The sequence below is a fragment of the Solanum lycopersicum genome, chromosome 9 (assembly GCF_036512215.1).
Source record: "Solanum lycopersicum chromosome 9, SLM_r2.1".
NCBI classification, from domain to species: domain Eukaryota; kingdom Viridiplantae; phylum Streptophyta; class Magnoliopsida; order Solanales; family Solanaceae; genus Solanum; species Solanum lycopersicum.
The window spans coordinates 8,954,674-8,970,452 of NC_090808.1; the positions used below are offsets into that span (position 1 = coordinate 8,954,674).

Sequence of the window (15,779 nt, forward strand, 5' to 3'; positions counted from 1 at the left end):
AACAAATCTTTACACAAACTGTTTCTGATTTAACGATAAAGTTTTTATGTTCTTTTAATCGTTAATCGAATGAATTTTTAAAAATTCAAGCGTAGTAGAATACCATAAAGGTTTTAATCTCCAGAAACCTCAAATACAGAAACTGCTAAATTTCTTAAGATTGTTATTCTTACAATAACTTGTATTTATGAAGTTAATGAACAGAAACAGAAACAAGATGAAGCAGAAAAAATTTAAAATACAAGAATTAATCCGAGTCCACAGAAACTACTGTGTGTCCTTAAGAAATTTAATCCCCTCACTGTACCCAAGGTTATGGATTAATTTCTCCCAAGATAAAACGGATTAAACCTGTTAAAGAAATAGAGGTACCTCAAACTTCTTTAACTTCAACGAACTGAAGAACAGCAACAAGTCACACAGACTCAGTCGATCGACACTTTGATTTTATTTTGAGAGAAAAATAAATGCAGAGAAAGAAAAATTTTCAGTGTTTGAAAAATCAAAAATTGACTTCCTTTTATAGCCATTTTCAGCAAGGAACATTTCTGTTCAATGAAATATGTTCAGACCCATTTTATCCAGAAAGTTGTCTTTTGAAAAAAATAACAACTTTTAAAAAAAATGTGTCTGTTAGGAAAATAACTACTTTTTTGGAAAGTAACGACTTTTTAGAAAAGTAACAACTTTTCGAAATATTACCGTTACCCGCAAATTTATAAGAGATAATATTAACAGGATTTATTTGATTTAACAAAAATTGATTAAATAAATTTTGTCCAAAAATTTATCAATCAATCACATCATTTGCCAAATCCAAAGCCAAAGTAGTTCCCTTATTTTTCATATTCTCTCTTTTCTTTTCCCATTCACACTTGCTAAAACCCAACAGAGTCCTTATTTTACCCGTCTTGCAAGATCGAGGGTATATGAAAGGTCAGTTAGTTAAGTAGAGGGGTGTTGTTAATACTATCAATAGTTCTAGGACGAAATTTATAATTCTTGTCAAGTCCAGGGCTGTTTCAACACTTCTATCGACTTTTTATTTAGAGTCTCATTCTCCTACAAGAGTTTAAAATCACTTTCTATTGCATATGGCAGTTCAAGAGTGTATTTAAGTTCATTTAGTTAAATAGATGGATATTTTTAAGGCTCACAATAGTTCGTAGATAAAACTAATAACCCACGCCATGTCTACGGATTTTTGCAATACTTCTTTCTGTATCTATATACACTCCTTGATATTTTATCCCTGTCAATCTTGAGTTTTTCTTTGAAAATTTATATTTATTTTGTATGTTTTATCACGACCTTAACCATTGTTATCAACACCCACACCAAATCCTTGTGGGCGAACCTGAAATTAACATCTAACATATAAAATATCTAGGCAATGATAGGGAAACATAACAAAACACTTCTAAGTGTAAAAAAACCCCATCAAATTAATAGAAGTCTAAAGAAACATCTTCCAAATGTGAAGCATCACAAAACACAATGAAATCCTTATATTTTAACAACAATAATATGATAAAAGATGTAGTGATAAATGTGTTAAGATTTTGGAAGACGTCATCGCACTTGTTAGACCATACGAATGGTTCCTCCTTATATGCCAATCTTTTCAAAAGAGTGACAATTGAAGCAAAAGACTTGAAAAATCTGCGACAATATCTAGCTAGACCCACAAAGCTCCTAACCTCAGTCACAAAGCTAGACCTGATACCAAGTTAACTTTCTCGTACATTTAGGATCCTCCATCACCTTTTTTTCTGAGACTAAATGCCCTAAGAATGGAATCGAAGTTAAACAAAATTTGCACTTCGACAATTTGACATACAATTTCCGTTTCCCCAAAATCTCTAGAACACTGTGAAGATGCTTTGCATACTGCTCTTTACTATTGGAGTAGATCAAAATATCGTATATAAATACAATCACAAAGGAATCCAGAAATGACTTGAAGACACCATTCGTCAAACTCATGAAAGTCGCTAGTGCATTAGTCAATCAAAATGACATTATCAAGAACTCATAATGCCCATATCAAATTCTGAAAGACATGTTAGGCATATCCCAAATCTTATTTTCGATTGATAGTATCCTAGCCTCATGTCAATTATGTGAATGTATAAATAAACGTGACAAGAGAAACCAACTGGTCTCCTAACTTACTCTAAACTATAAGGACTCCTAATAAAAAGTTCCATTCCGACAAAGAAACTAGTGATATTTTTGCATAATGACCTAAAAATTATGTGAGTTGCTAATATTCAAATAGAAAATCATGTAATTAACTACTTAGTTAATATGTGGGCCAAATTAATTATCCTCTCTCTCATCTGACACTTTTATTTACACCCACCATATGTACAGGGTAAGGTCTGCCAGAAATCTTTGTCAAATGAAGGATTTTATGTATATGTGTGACAGTCCCATGTGATTGAACGTTGTGACTATTAATACATTATAACATTTGACTCTATCTAAAGGTTACATATTTTTCCCTTTTCAATTGGTGCGTGCAACGATCAAATTGGTCATCATTAAGATGAAGATTATGTTGAAGAAATTCGTAGGCAATGATGAAACAAATGTAGAAATTAGGGAGATAAAAAGAATTAGGAGAAAAATTGGTGCCTACACGGGCACAATTGTAATAATGAAGAAAAAGAAAATAATATTCTTGATATTAAGTTTGGTATTATTTAATTTTTTATTTAATAGTGTTTTCAATCTATATATAACTAATATATTTATTGCTTATTATTATATTTGTAGTAGATCATGACATTAACAATATCAATACTTCTTTTGTTCTAATTCATGTAGTACAATTTTGATTTTAATAGTTAAATTACCCCTTTAATTTAGTTTATATATAAATTTATGTGTGAAATTTTTAAATTTTTATCAATATAATTTGTGTCTTTAGAAACTGTGAATAAAGTAATACTAACTTATAGTAATTTATAATTTAAAATATTTGAGCAACATATTAAAAAATTACAATAAAAAATCTATTTACTTCTTGAAATTTGAAAGATTTGATATAAATTAAAATGAACAAAATCCTAAATACAAGTAATAACCGTACGTAGTAGCTAATTTTCAAGATTGGTGAGGTGAAGTAACGTAGTCGGCAGAAGTATTTAAATGAGTAATTCAAGGCATAATATATTTATTATTATTATTATTATTATTATTATTATTGTTATTATTATTATTATTATTATTATTACAACTAAAACAAAGAAAAAAATTAAAAAAAAATGAATAGTATTAACCAATAATAGAGACAAATACCACAAGTTGAAGAATAAAATTTTTTTAGTCAATATACATCCCCCATGTTAGGTTGCTACTATAAATAGGTTCCTTTTTTCTTCAAAACATCCCCAACCATTCATTTCATCATTTTTGGTGCTGTCCTTCGTTTATGTTTTTTTCCCTTTCATAAACTATAGTGAAAAAACAAATTAATTTCTAGTGGATATGCATGGAGAATCTGTAAAGCTCAGGAGGGATAGCGCCATGGATGACTCAATTCGATTTTTGTACACATCTTTAGCGCTATCCATCCTGAGTTTCACGGCTTTTTCATGCTTTTTTTTAAATATATTATTTTTATTTTTAATCTGCTCGAGGATTTAATAAAGTTGAATTTGTGGAGGCAAAATTCGTTTATGAAGGTAAAATGCGACATTATTGAAGAGAATTTTGATTTTTAGTATTTAAATTTGAAATTTCTTATTTATCAACTTAACATAATAGTTAATTGTAATGCGTGATGTTGAATTGTTGATGTGTCAATTTTACGCTTGCTATATCCATTACTACACTACTCCTATGTGGTTCAGCTTAAATTTCACTTAATTTTTTTATAAATCGATTATTTTGGAAATTGGCTTTAATTTTGATATGCTAAATAATTATTTATTGAGAGTATGTTTGATTAATCTTGAAAGTTAGACCGAATAAGATCAATTCCTTATTTTAAAACTTATACAAAAGATAATAAGATATAATAATATCTAAGTTAAGTGAATGGAGGTAAAGTGTACAAAGACGGATTCACAAATTCAGTAATTTCTATTTGATTCTTATATTTATTTTGAGACAATTACTTAATTCGTATATATTATTAATTTAAAAATTATCATTTATAAATATTAAAACTCAAATAAATAAATTTTAAATTTTAATTGCGTTTGTAAGGACGTACAGAATCAAACTTCTTGTTTTATATATCATGGACTTAATTTCTGTTATTATAAATTGTTATATATTATATATTGTGATTTAACTTATCATATAATTAGTTATTAATATTTTATTAGATTGTAAATTGATACTATATATACCTAAGCTTACTTCATATCATATAACGTTAACGCCTAATTTCTCAAATTATCCATATTTTCCCCATTTAGTATTTAAATCATGGTGTGTTGTTTATATGTATTGCTTGAACATTTTGAAAATGTCAACAGATATATATTGAATTTTTCAAAAATAATATATTATTAAAAATTAACCCCCTGAGCTATAAATAACATTTGCTATCTATAATCCTAGCTCTCTCACTCTTTACAATGCATAAGAGCTAGGTATTAGGCCAAAAGAGCAACGATACAACATTTTACCTTTATTTTGTATTTTACATTTTTCTTTTTTTTCAGGTAGACTCACCTCATTTTAGAAACATAACTCATAATGTGCAGATATTGTATTTACATATGTTCTAATATTCAAATTTTTCTTTTGGATTCTTAAAAATTTTTTACTGAGTAAACTTAAATTGTTATAATTTGCACTTATGTTTAATGTTATTGATATTTTTAATTTTGTTCTTACTTCATGAATATGTGTTTTCAACTCAGTTTACTGTTAGCAATAAAATAAGTTGATTGAATTTTGAAGAAGAAGAAGAAAAATCAATAAATAAATTTAAATAAGACAAAAAAAAAAAAGACAAAAGAAAATCATTAAATGCTCGATATTATCTTACCTTTTTTGTTGTTAATTTTTCAGTAATATTGTTATTTTAGAGTTACCTTTTTTTAACTGAGTTTACTGTTATGCTAAATACCATGAGTAATATTTCTTTCCTAGATTTTAAAATTATCTTTATGTACTTTTATTTTAGGATAAATTAGCAACGCAGTTCTTTTTAATAAAATATGTACAAAATTGAAGAAGAAAAATAAATAACAGAGTAAGAAATTAAGAAAAAATCAAAATACTTTATTTTTAAAATATATAAAAGGGAAAATGATCAAATTGACCTTAAATTATGTGAAATGGATGAAAATACCCCCATTTATACTTTGACTAAATATAACTTATAGTCAATACTTCGGTTAAAAATGCCTTAACAGACAATACTTTGGTCCAGAAATATCCCTATAGTTACAAAATGAGTCAAAAATGTCTCTTTCCCAATTATATATATATATATATATATATATATATATATATATATATATATATATATATATATTATTGAAAAATTATTATAAACAATTTGTATTATAGTGAATGTCTAATTATGTGGAGTCCTACTCTGATATGGTTAGGAATCCTACTTGGGGACCACGTAAGGTTTTCCTTGTAAATAAAGGGTTTTCATTCATTGTAAATAAGATTTGTGAAAGATCTCTGAATCCTGAATATACTTCAAGAGAAATAAGAAGTCTTTTCTCTTCTCCCTACTTTCTTCTTCTTCTAAATTTATATAACTTCATAACACGTTATCAACACGATTGTTCTATTCTTAAAGAATGATGAAGAAGACGGAAAAAGTGCAAAGTTGATCTTGTATAAGTTATGCAATAAGGTTCTTATATCTTCAAGGTATGATTTATCTTTATGTTATAATTACTTATGTAACAGATCTGGAGGTACCATCTAAAGTAAGTATTTGAAGAGACTTGTCGACTTTCTATAAATTTAATTTTAATCGACTGGGAAGAGAATTCCTTAATTTATTTTAATAATTAAATAAGCACAATTTAGTGAAAGATATGTTTTCAACCTTTATATGAGGTATGTGATCTATTAAGGTATATTTATTAACTACTAATGTTGATTATAAGAAATTAATAATCTCAATTCTGTGTGTAATTATAATATACGATCATATTAATGATCATCAAAAGTGATAAAATTAAATTATTTTGAAGGCTTGAGGTTGAGCCCGTTGTGGATAAGACGATAGATTTAAGTTTTATCGCACCAAAAGAATAAGACGATGGATTTATGTCTAATCGCGCAAAGAGGGTAAGACATTGGGTTAAACTCCTGATGCACTATGATGATAAGATATTGGGTTCAAGACACGTCGATTTATGACCTAAGACACTTTTATATGGATAAGACATTGAATTTTGAGTCTTAATACACCATATTGATGATATAATAATGACTAAAGAAAAACTAATGTGTTTTAAATGAAGAGTCATGAAATTTACTAAATTTACTCCATTACAAAAGTGAATGTTGTATTAGTGCATAATATGTCTGAAAGAAGACAAGTGATTGAATAATGCACATAAATAAGTAATGAGGTACTAGCTATCATAATTTGATAAGCTCACATGTTTGTGTGTAACGACCCCCTTATTCGTTTTATGAATATTACCCATTTATCTAAACTTAATTATTTTAGTAGTTTTATAAATAATTTATGACTTATAAAAATGAGTGCTACAAATTTTAAAATAAATTAATAGTTAATTAAGTTTTGCAAAATAATAAAAGAAAAATAAATGTACTTAATTTTAAGAAAAATATAATAATAATAATAATAACTAATAAAAAAAAGGGCTAAGCCCAATTAAAAAGAAAAAAAAGGTTAAAGCTGCTGCTGTTGTTAGCAGCAGCAGTCACGCATAAATTTATATATATATAAAAAAGGATCACGCAGTGTAACAAGAAAAAAAATGGAAGAAGAAGAGAGGCAACGTTACGTCATTAAAGAGGAACAATGTGTTTAAATCGGGTAAGAAGACTGATCTTCTATAATTGGATTGAATTATTTTATACAATTATTTATGAAAACATTAACACCAAAGGGTTAAATTCTAAAGTGTTTTTATCAATTGATTTTAAATTTGGTTAAGATCGTATTTTTTTTTAATTTGTGGGTTAATGTATAACTAAGGTGTTTAGTGGTTGAGGAATAAGGAAGTTATAATTTTGGATTGAAATACAGGAATAATTCAAGCTTTTACATTATTATATGTATGTTCCTAAGGAGTTATTGTTGTGATTGCACATACTGAATAATGTGATATCCTTACCAAAATTAAAGCTTTATATGCCATAAGTATGTATAATGGTTATGGGTTTGGTTTAGTTTCACAATTTTCTTATAGTTATCAAGTAATAATTCATATTTTGTTATAATGAGATAGGTAATTAAATATTAAGGGCATTGTATTGTATGAATGTCATTAGATTTATGATATAGGAGAAGGGAAACATAACCCTAGACTTGAAATTTGGAAATATGAGGGTTAACATCTTAATTGACATCAACATTACGAGCTTGATTACATATCTGAGTGAGTTTTTGTGTTTAGACTAGACCTATAGTAATTTAAGTTTTGTTGGGTTCGAAATCTTATTATGACTAATAATATGAATAGATTGTTTTGAGTTGGAAGTCCAACGAAAAGAGGAAGACTCAAGTCACAGAGTGATTGTTCGACTATTTGAGGCAAGTGGATTTCTAAACTCTTGTTAAGTGTATGAAATGCGTGTTTTCCTTGTGGCATATGTTTGAGAGTAATGGGATTGGTGATGGGTTGAGTTGTCCAAATTGATTAATTATAATGATGAAAAAAAGGGATAACAAAAGGCAATGTGATTAATTGTTTATGTGTGATTTTGATGAGAAATGATTGAAGGCTTGTTGAATCATTGTTGATATGACTTCATGTTTGTATGGTTGTGAACTGTGCGATGTTATGAAAATGGTCATCTCCTCATCATTTGTGTGAATTTGTTATCTGCATTATTCTGAGGCATTGGTTGTGACAAGTGTTATGTGCATTGAGAAAAAATGAGTACTGAAGAGGATGTACCATTTCGAGGGACGTATCGGGCGCCGCGATGGATACTGTATTTCGAGGGACGTATCGCGCGCTGCGATGGTTACTATTATCGAGGGTCGTGTCGTGTGCCGCGACAGATGCATGGATAGATATGTCCCCCATGGGTCCCGGACTGAGAGACAGTGAGTGTGTATCATTAGGTCAGATATGCATCATTATACTTGACATTGCATTCCATTGCATTACACATACTTATTATTAGTGAACTTGATATCGTATTTTGCTGATCTTCTGATTGCCTCCCGTGGAACTTGTGATAGATCAATATTGAGCTTGTTATTACGGATATGTAATTTGTTGAAGTATTGTTGTTGAGGATATGTAATTTGTTAAAGTATTGTTGCTGAAGATATGTAATTTGTCTAAGTGTTGTTGTTGAGCTACGTGCTATGTAAACTCTGAGCTGTTATGTTGGGTAGATTTTAATGCAGGTTGTAGTTGTGGAGGTTCGGTTGGGGGTGGTAGGAGTACTCGTATTTCATCCCCTTAGCTTGTGTTTAGAGGTTTACTTGCTGAGTACCGTGTGGTTTGGTACTCACCCCTTGCTTCTACAAATTTTTTTGTAGGTTATGAGTCTGGATTTTTGATGTACTTGTCATTCTCTTCTTTTCCCAGGCTTCTTGGAGATTTGTGAGGTAGCTGTTTCCATCTCAGCAGACTTTCTTCTCCTTAATTATGATCTTGTTCTATTATAGAAACAAGTTCATTTGAGACTTGAGTTTTCATTTGAATCAATCGTAATATATTAGAGGCTTGTACACGTGACTACCAGGTTTTGGGTTTTTTTTATTAAGTTACTTATATTTTATTTCCGCACTTATTGTAATGGTTGAGTTTTAGGCTGACTTGTCTTGGTGGGATAAGACGAGTGCCGTCACGTCCATTTTTGGGTCGTGACAAAATGGTATCAGAGCCCCAGGTTCATAGGTCTCATGTGTGTACAAGCCGAGTCTAAGTAGAGTCTTTAGGATCTGTACGGAGACGTCTGTACTTATCTTTGAGAGGCTATAGTGACTTTTAAGAAAATCTTCACTTCTTGAATCTCAATCGTGCTTACTTGGTTTAGTTTTGACTATCATCGTCTCACTCCATTCACTCTCATTTATGTGATGACTCGTGCATAGTTTCTCAGGTGAGTAGTTAGTGTGTTGTGTATAACTTGAATGTTAGACCTAATACTAAGGTGAACGTGATATACTTATGAAAAGAATGTAGTTCGATAATTGAAAGTGGACGAATTAAAATGATTGCAAGATAATGAACAATGTAAATTGTTAAGTGTGAATAATAAATACCTAGAGAGTTATTAGTTGCATCATATGTTCAAATAATTAGATTTGGTGTTGAATTCAAGGTTTGAGAAACCAACTAGTTTGTTACTACGGATGTTTGAGCTAAGCGTAATTCATAAGGAAGCATTTAGTGGTGGGTCTTCAGTATGATGTTAATGTGTTGAGTTGAGAAGTGTATCTAGAGGATTCTAAATGAGGATCAATAATTTCATCTTAAGGTCCAAGGAAATTGATAGATACCATAATGGCAAGCTTATGGGTAAATGAATTCCCAGAGAGTATACTTGTGCGAAGGGAATTGAAAATCTTACTAAAAAGTGCATACTATATTGGGTTAGTCTTGTGAATTTTATTGGTTTAGTTGGTTTTAAGATGTCATGGCAATGACAAAGATTACCTATTGGTGATGGCAAGGGCTAAACGAGCATAATGATAGGAAGAGTTTGTGATGAATTGAGATTGGATGAGCTATTTGACAAAGATAGTTTGTTAAATGGATTTTTGTATAGTAATGACAACTTGCGAGTATATAATGTTATGGTTTGCTATAGTTCGGTGAGTAGCCTGGTTGCAAGTAAAGTTATAGGAGGTGTTGAAACACTGCTCGAATAGAATTTAAAGGAGCTAGAGTCATAATTAAAAAATAATAATAAATAAATTAGCTGATATAGTGTAGCTTTCGAAAAGAGGTGAGAGTAAGAATATTTTCTTTAATTGCAAGGTCTAAAGAGGTATATTCACATGGGTTGAGAATTGGATTTAGAGACACGTGATTTCATCAGTTTTACATTGATCATGGTAATAGTGTCACAGATTTATCAAGATTGGTCCCAAAAAAAAAATCGAATAAGATTTGAGAAATGAGTGTATAGACGTTCAACTTGAGTGTGATGATAAGTTTATTCGTGGCTTTGAGTTTCGTAATGAGTATGATTGAATTTTTTAGCGAAAGATATGATAAGATCAATGGAGAGGCGATCAATGATAAACTAAGATACGTGAATTCATAAAAATCTTAAAGGTATGAGCTAATAGTGATGGTTATTGAGTTACACGACTGGATTCAAATTGAAGTTTTTCATGATGAGTTTAGGTTTGTGTTAGTGTGTTTTGTCAATGTATGAATGGGTAAGGTGAGAAATAATCAATTGCATTGAGTATGAAGCATTGGAAGGACTTAAAAATTTCAAGTAGTAAAATTTGGTTACATTTTATTGTTAATACCCAAGGGGAGTTTCACATACTGTTATGGTTTAAAGGACAAGGTAAAAATTGTCATGGGTTGTTGGACAAAGAATAAAACTTGTAAGTGAATAAAAAAAAGAAGAAGTTTTGGTGTATTGAAGAGTTCAAGGTATTTAAAATTTCTGTCATGAGAAGAATGTAAGAAAAGTGAAGGATTAAAGAACTCTTGTATAAGCCCTTGATTTGTAGTTGAAGAAGTTATTAATTTTTAATTATGAGTTTACATATGATTGTGAGATATGAAGTAGTACAGACTTACTAGAAATTATCATCAACTTTTCTAAAGATTGAGTTTTGTTTGGGTGACTAGTAATGATGTGGGAAAGATTATATGTGGTTATGTCGAGCTAGATTGTTCAAATTATGATTGGTAACTTATTGATGTTCAACACTGTGTACCTAAATTCTACATGGTTAATTAGAATTTTTTAGGGGATTGAATCTAATTTGTTGATGGGATGATATAGACTATTATGTTATTTTACATAGGCATTTGATGGTGAGTAAAGATTTTGAGCTTATATTATACATAAGTATTGGAGTGACCAATAGTGTCTTTGAGTTTTGGCATGGGGTATATGATGGTTTGAAGGATAGTTAAAGTTTGGTATGTGAGTGGTTGTGTGATGTGGAGAATAAGTGTGATTCAATTATCTTACCGAGATGGGAAAGTACTTTTATATTTGAAATTAGTGTCATTTTTTTAGTGTGACTCATATTTGTCATGAAAAGGTTAAATGTAAATAAAGAGAGCCATAGTTCAAAAATTTTAACGACTACAATGTGTTTGCTAAGAATAATTTTTTTTATATTAATGACAGTTCGAGAGTATGTTAAATGTCTTATATGGTAATGATGTTTGTCAGTAGCAAGAGTAATGACTTTAATGGAGTATTGTGAGAAGCATGTTGGATTTGATGAAACAAGTATTTGTTATATTGTAATGAGGATTTGACGGATTGATTGTGGGTGACCAAAAATCAAGGAGAGAAGTCATTTGAATGGAATGTTTGATATGGGCGCTATAGAGAAAATATATTGTGTTATGCAATTTTGTTATGTACATTTTTATGTGGACTACCTACTTAATTTCATACATGATTTGGAGTGTGATTCATTGCGTATATCCACGTGTGTTTCTACATCAATGGGTGAATCCATAATGATGGATCGAATGTATCGATCATCTTATGTCCTCTCGATAGGATAGAATTTTTAGGTAAACGTGGTTATTTCAGTCATGATAGATTTGATGTTGTTTGGGATAGTTAAAGTATATCACTACCTGAACGACCGTGCTTATGATAACTTAAAGAAGAACTTCCGCGAATACTTACAGTTATCCGACAATGTTGTTAAAGGTTATGCATTCTAGAGTGTGTCACTTGTTGGGTGTTTACTTGATCTTGTTCTTCTTTGGGTTAGATAAGTTTGATACTCCCTTGATTAGTATTTGATGACTAAAGATCAAAATTTCATAATTTAAGTCCACGGAAAGATTGTGTTGTGAGAATGGAATTTTGAAAAAAAAAATAAAATTGTGATGGTTCACTTCTTGTTTCAGCCGATATTGATTCAGAATTGTCTTGTGGTTAATTATGACAAGATTCTCCATGAAGATTGTGGTATGGGATACTGTGTCTTGGTTTATATTTGATTCATGTGTTAGTTGTAGCTTGGTAAATTTGCTTCGTAAATATGTCAAAGTGCAATTTGAAAGTTTAGTTCTTAGTAGTTGATCTTTATGGAATGATCTTAAGGAGGAGCTCACTTGAACACGAAATAGTAGTCCATAACTCAAGCTTTTGATAACATCGGTTGTTCTTCCTTCACCTACTTTATGTTCGAGGACGAACATGATTTTAGTGGTGGATAATGTAACGACCCCCTTAGTCGTTTTATGAATATTACCCATTTATCTAAACTTAATTATTTTAGTAGTTTTATAAATAATTTATGACTTATAGAAATGAGTGCTACAAATTTTAAAATAACTTAATAGTTAATTAAGTTTAACAAAATAATAAAAGAAAAATAAATGTACTTAATTTTAAGAAAAATATAATAATAATAATAACTAATAAAAAAAAGGGCTAAGCCCAATTGAAAAGAAAAAAAAGGTTAAAGCTGCTGCTGTTGTTAGCAGCAGCAGTCACGCATAAATTTATATATATATAAAAAAGAATCACGCAGTGTAACAAGAAAAAAAAATGGAAGAAGAAGAGAGGCAACGTTACATCATTAAAGGGGAACCATGTGTTTAATTCGGGTAAGAAGATTGATCTTCTATAATTGGATTGAATTATTTTGTACAATTATTTATGAAAACATTTACACCAAAGGGTTAAATTCTAAAGTGTTTTTATCAATTGATTTTAAATTTGGTTAAGATCGTATTTTTTTTAATTTGTGGGTTAATGTATAACTAAGGTGTTTAGTGGGTGAGGAATAAGGAAGTTATAATTTTGGATTGAAATACATGAATAATTCAAACTTTTACATTATTATATGTATGTTCCTAAGGAGTTATTGTTGTGATTGCACATACTGAATAATGTGATATCCTTACCAAAATTAAAGCTTTATATGCAATAAGTATGTATAATGGTTATGGGTTTGGTTTAGTTTCACAATTTTCTTATAGTTATCAAGTAATAATTCATGTTTTGTTATAATGATATAGGTAATTAAATATTAAGGGCATTGTATTATATGAATGTCATTAGATTTATGATATAGGAGAAGGGAAACATAACCCTAGACTTGAAATTTGGAAATATGAGGGTTGACATCTTAATTGACATCAACATTACGAGCTTGATTACATATCTGAGTGAGTTTTTGTGTTTAGACTAGACCTATAGTAATTTGAGTTTTGTTGGCTTCGAAATCTTATTATGACTAATAATATGAATAGATTGCTTTGAGTTGGAAGTCCAACGAAAAGAGGAAGACTCAAGTCACAGAGTGATTGTTCGACTATTTGAGGCAAAAGGATTTCTAAACTCTTGTTAAGTGTATGAAATGCGTGTTTTCCTTGTGGCATATGTTTGAGAGTAATGGGATTGGTGATGGGTTGAGTTGTCCAATTTGATTAATTATAATGATGAAAAAAAGGGATAACAAAAGGCAATGTGATTAATTGTTTATGTGTGATTTTGTTGAGAAATGATTGAAGGCTTGTTGAATCATTGTTGATGTGACTTCATGTTTGTATGGTTGTGAACTGTGCGATGTTATGAAAATGGTCATCTCCTCATCATTTGTGTGAATTTGTCATCTGCATTATTCTGAGGCATTGGTTGTGACAAGTGTTATGTGCATTGAGAAAAAATGAGTACTTAAGAGGATGTACCGTTTCGAGGGACGTATCGCGCGCCGCGATGGATATTGTATTTCGAGGGATGTATCACGCGTCGCGATGGTTACTATTATCGAGGGTCGTGTCGTGCGCCGCGACAGATGCATGGACAGATATGTCCCCCATGGGTCCCGGACTGAGAGACAGCGGGTGTGTATCATTAGGTCAGACATGCATCATTATACTTGACATTGCATTCCATTGCATTACACATACTTATTATTAGTGAACTTGATATCGTGTTCTGCTGATCTTCTGATTGCCTCCTGTGGAACTTGTGATAGATCAATATTGAGCTTGTTATTACGGATATGTAATTTGTTGAAGTATTGTTGTTGAGGATATGTAATTTGTTAAAGTGTTGTTGCTGAAGATATGTAATTTGTCTAAGTGTTGTTGTTGAGCTACGTGCTATGTAAACTCTGAGATGTTATGTTTGGTAGATTTTAATGCAGGTTGTAGTTGTGGAGGTTCGGTTGGGGTTGATAGGAGTACTCATATTTCATCCCCTTAGCTTGTGTTAGAGGTTTACTTGCTGACTACCGTGTGGTTTGGTACTCACCCCTTGCTTCTACAAGTTTTTTTGTAGGTTATGAGTCTGGATTTTTGTTGTACTTGTCATTCTCTTCCTTTTCCAGGCTTCTTGGATATTTGTGAGGTAGCTGTTTCCATCTCAGCAGACTTTCTTCTCCTTAATTATGATTTTGTTCTATTCTAGAAACAAGTTCATTTGAGACTTGAGTTTTCATTTGAATCAATTGTAATATATTAGAGGCTTGTACACGTGACTACCATGTTTTGGGTTTTTTTATTAAGTTACTTATATTTTATTTCCGCACTTATTGTAATGGTTGAGTTTTAGGCTGACTTGTCTTGGTGGGATAAGACGAGTGCCGTCACGTCCATTTTTGGGTCCTGACGTTGTGTTCCATTCATGAAGAATGAAAACTTGTGATAAATGCTAAAATATGGATCCATTCTCGAAAGGAATTGAGGTGTAAGCCACCATGCTAGGACTGAGAAAGATTCTGACCTTGGTCAATAATGTGGTATCACCAAGAATGTCTCTAAGAAGACATGTATTGTAGAAAGGTTTCATGTTTTATCTTCGGGCTTGTATTGGACAAGAATTAATGTAATTGAGGCACATTCTATGGTAAATAAAAAGTTTACTAATTTCAGTACTTTCTTAGTTTGACACAATTGTCTGGGACATCGTTAGTCTATAATGTTTAGACGAATTATGTAACAACCTGTTTAGTTATTTTGAGCAGCAGATTTTATTTCTGGAAAAACAGGCTGAGACAACGGAACCCACGACGGAACGTCATGGGCACGACGGACCGTCGAGGGTGTCTCATCCCAAAACACTTAGAAATTCTGAAATTTGGGTGCTGAAATCGACTCTCTGAACTCTGTGACGGACCTGCAGGACGGACCGTCACAGGCACGACGAACCGTCATGATCCACCGTTTCAAAACACTTCAACTCTTGAGAATTTGGTACAGGGAACGATTCTCTGAACGTCGTGACGGAAGTGCAGGACGGCCCGTCATAGCTACGACGGGCCGTCACAGACTCTTTAAGGAAATCGAGTCTCTGACGAACCTGCATGACGGACCGTCGCAGGCGCGACGGGCCGTCACAGGTTGCATAATCCCAGTCGGAGTCAGATTTCTGGTTATGTTTTAAAGGGGCGTTTTGGACTATTCCTGATATAATTATATATTTCGTGGGTCTATATTAATAACTCAATTTCT

At 31.1% G+C, this 15,779-nt stretch overlaps 1 long non-coding RNA gene and 1 other non-coding gene across 2 annotated transcripts; both read left to right on the top strand.

Annotated features, from left to right (window-relative positions):
* The first annotated feature begins 3,073 nt into the window (after nucleotides 1-3,073).
* On the top strand, nucleotides 3,074-14,914 carry LOC138338231 (uncharacterized). Its single transcript, XR_011211672.1, has 2 exons — nucleotides 3,074-3,692; nucleotides 5,783-14,914. It is a non-coding gene; the product is annotated as an uncharacterized lncRNA (long non-coding RNA).
* MIR390b (microRNA MIR390b) lies at nucleotides 3,498-3,606 on the top strand. The gene has a single exon (NR_130102.1). It is a non-coding gene; the product is annotated as a microRNA MIR390b (primary transcript).
* Nucleotides 14,915-15,779: the final 865 nt, after the last annotated feature.